Below are 3,738 nucleotides of genomic sequence, written 5' to 3' on the forward strand. Positions count from 1 at the left end.
ACAAAAACTAATGACCCAATTTCACGCCAGAACAAGAAATCTCTTCTAAAGGTCTAGACCGTGGAGTTCCCGCTGTGTCTCAACGGGATTGGTGGTGTCTTGGGAGCACTGGGACATAGGTTCAATCCCCACCCGGCACAGTGGGTTAAGGACTGGCATTGCCGCAGCTGTGACTTAGGTCACAACTATGGCTCGGATCTGATGCCTGGTCTGGGAACTCCATATGCCGTGGGGAGGCCAAAAAAGAAAAAAAATAAAAGCAATAAAAGTCTAGACTGGGAATCTGCAGGTGACACCCGCTTGGGGGGTTTCACTTTGTTTCATCAGCACCTTGTTAAAATGAAATCAGAATCTAAAGGCTGCGAGGAGATGCGTGCAGTCTTCATTTTGCCATATACCCCTCCACTCCCCATTGCCCCATGCCTTCAGATTTCTGTTTCTGCCCAGCCCTCAGAGGCTCTTAACCTCAAGAGCCCTGCACAGCACCTCTCATTAGCTACCATGTCCTTAAGAAGATCTTTGTCTCACATCGGTATCTCCAGTTCCCTGACATAGCCTGGCTCAGGATAGGGCCTAATAAACCTTTGCCAGGGACTGGAGCCTCTGCTTGCATTTTTTCCCTGCCTGGAAGCTCACTCCTTTCAAGACTGCCTGTTGTATTGTCCACTACCTGCCCCCACCCCCTCCTGCCCGCCCCAGGCATTCCCAGTGGGGACTGGGGGTGAAACTCCCTGCTTGGGGTGAGCAGCAGGTTAATTTCCTCCTGGAGCTTCCCTCGGCAAACAATGAGACAATGGCGAGCCGGAGGTGGCCTGCGTAAGACAGCCGCGGAGGGGAAGTTGTAATCTGTGCGTGAAGCCAGCGGGCGGGCAAAGGGGCGAGAAAAGCAGCCTGGGCCAGACCGGGCCCTCCACCCAGCCGGCCCCTGGGACCAACCTGAAGGTCACCTGAGTCGCCCTTAGGAAAACAGCCGCAAACCACCATAGCGAGGAGAAAACACGGATGGGTGGGGCTCGCCCCCACATCCCTTCCCTGTCCAGATGATTCTAGCTCCTCTCCACATCACCCCATCTGCCCACCTTCCCAGCCCTGCTGGCAGGGGGACGTCCCCAGACAGACACCCTCTTGACTCTGGCTGTGCTCTGGCGATGTGACCTTGGGGCGTGTTACTTAACCTCTCTGCGCTGGCGGTTTCTTATCTGTAAAAGGGGATTAATACTACCTCCTTCCTCCAGTTGTCAAGAGGATTCCTTTCCTCCATCATCCAACAGGCATTTACTGGGCATCAGCTATGGGCAGATATGGTGCTGGATGCTGGGGACACAGCTGTGAACGTGACAGCATCCCTGCCCCCATGGGACACACGGTCTTAACACGGAGACGGTCAATAAGCAGGTGATCGCACCATGAAATTACAGAAGTGATGGGTGTTATGGGGAGAGGAGGCGGCACCATTAGGACCGAGCAACATGAGACCCAACCTACTTTGTAGGTCAGGGTGGGCTTCCTCTGGGAAGAGGCAGTTAAACTGAGCTGAACAGTACGTGGAAGTTTACTGGGCCAAGGGGGAAGGGAATAAGGATCAATGCAGAGGCCAGGATGATGGAATAAAACTGGCGTTGCTGAATAAGAGCCAGGAGGCCTATGCACCTGCTATGGGAGTTTGCTCTTCATCTGGAGAGCAAAGAATGTCACTTAAGGTTCCAGTGGAGTGGAAGTGGCTTTACACGCTTCCACTGGCTTTACACTAATGCGTAGAAGGGCTGAGAATGGTGCCCAGGCAGGTGGGGTCCCTCCTCCTCCACGAGGGTCCTGTCCAAGCACCTCAGGGACAACAAACCCCTGCCTTTGAACCCTCCCATCACCACCAGGGCTGGGATGGGCTGTACTCACCTCACGGATGAGGAAACCGAGGCTGAGGGTGGAGGAGATGGGTCCCAGCCCCCTCTAGGGAGGGGAGAGAGTTGGGAAGGGCATCCTGAGACTGCTCAGATACTCAGGGCGGGGGGGGGGGGGCTAGCCTCCTCCACCCGTGCATCTCAACCCTCTTCCCTGCCCCCCAGAAAGGGACCAGGGCTGCAGACAACTCAGGGATCTCCCCATCCCAGGTCATGACCCCCCATATCCCCAGGAGCCGAGCAGCCTCATTCAAAGCCACACCCAACATACCCAAGTTCAAAGCCAGCCCTCATTACCGCCCAAGCAAGTGGCTTCAGACTCACAGAAAGAGCAGCTCCAGGGTGGAAAGCTGGAGCTACACCCTTCATGGTCCTTCCTCTTAGCCGCCTAGTGCCATGAGCACCCCCTCCACTCAGGAGGAAGCTGAGGCTTGAGGAAGAGAGCTCCCCACCCTCACTTGCAGAGTTGGGAAGGGGCTGTGCCCGGTCTCAAAGCCTATGCTCCATGGGCACTTCTCCTGAAGTTCCCCTCACCCCACCCCCAAGCCCTGTGGTTTATTTTATAGACATGACACTAAGCATGTCAGAGCCCTTGGTGACTTTCCATGAATGGAGCCAAAGCCCTTGCCTCGGCTACAAGCCCCCAGCATCTCTCTGCCCATCTTGCCACCCATGCAGGTGTTTCCCTCTTGGCCTCCCCTGCTCACACCTCCAGGCCTCCTGCACCCACTGCTTGCTCTGCAGCCAGGCCTGTGTCATTCACGTCTCAGCTCACTTCCCCCAGCAGAGCCCCTCCCTCAACTCTCGCACCCTGCTTTGCTTCCCCCATAGTACTCATCCCCTGCTGACCATACGGGGGCCTTCATTTCTTTACTGTCTGTGAGCCCCAAGAAGGTGACACAGACCTGGTCTCTTGTGTTCACCACTGAGCCCCAGTGCTTGGCACGATGGTCAGCGCTCAACAAATATTTGTCACATGAATGAAGGAAGGACGACAGAGGGTACCACACCTGCCGCAACGTGACCCCCAGACCTGCATCCCCAGCTTCCCCCCACACCTCACTTGCTGATACTAGTCTCTTGGTCTGAGAAGGGCTGGTGCACAGCCTTCGCCTCAGTGGACTTGGCAGGTGCTGATCACAAGCCCCACACCAAGGAGTGAGGAGACCAGAGCTCTGCAAGAACGTGTGGCTTGTCCAAGGTCACAGAGCCCCAAATGTCACAGAGCTGTGATTCCCTAGGGGGGCGACCCACTACCCCGACCTCAGCAGACCATCACTGAGGCAGTAGGTGCCTGTGCTGGGAGGGCCCGGCGGAGGGGGAACACTGAGGCTCTGGCCCACCCCCGTTCTCCAAGGAACCCGATTATGTTTGGGGGCGGGGTGCTGCTCTGCTGCCAGCAGCTTCCCTCCTCCCAGTGCTGGGACTCCAGCTCCGCATGTTCCAGGAAATCCAGGCCGCATTTCCCTCCAGGAGCCGCCGCCCAAAGGGACCCTCTGGGGAGAGATGGAGCATTTTTGAGGAAAAGGGGGGTGAGGGCTGCGGGTGTGGGAGAACGAGTCACAAAAAAATAAATAAAAAATAAAAAAAAAATAATAGTGGCTGGGCCAGGAATGTGCCTGAGTGAATCGGAGCCAAGCCTCCTGTCACATCCACAGCTGTGCCGGCCAAGGCGGGGTGCAGGCCACAGGCGGGGCCAGGTCACTCTGGGGACAGGACACCAGCTGCCAACCTGCTCCTGGAGGTCTCCCTGCCACCAGCCTGGTGGGGGAGCTGGGCAAGTGTCAGGACCCGGGGCTCTGCACCCCAGTCAGAGTTTCCCCATCTGTGCAATAATGGG

This window comes from Sus scrofa, chromosome 17 (assembly GCF_000003025.6).
Source record: "Sus scrofa isolate TJ Tabasco breed Duroc chromosome 17, Sscrofa11.1, whole genome shotgun sequence".
Lineage (NCBI taxonomy): Eukaryota > Metazoa > Chordata > Mammalia > Artiodactyla > Suidae > Sus > Sus scrofa.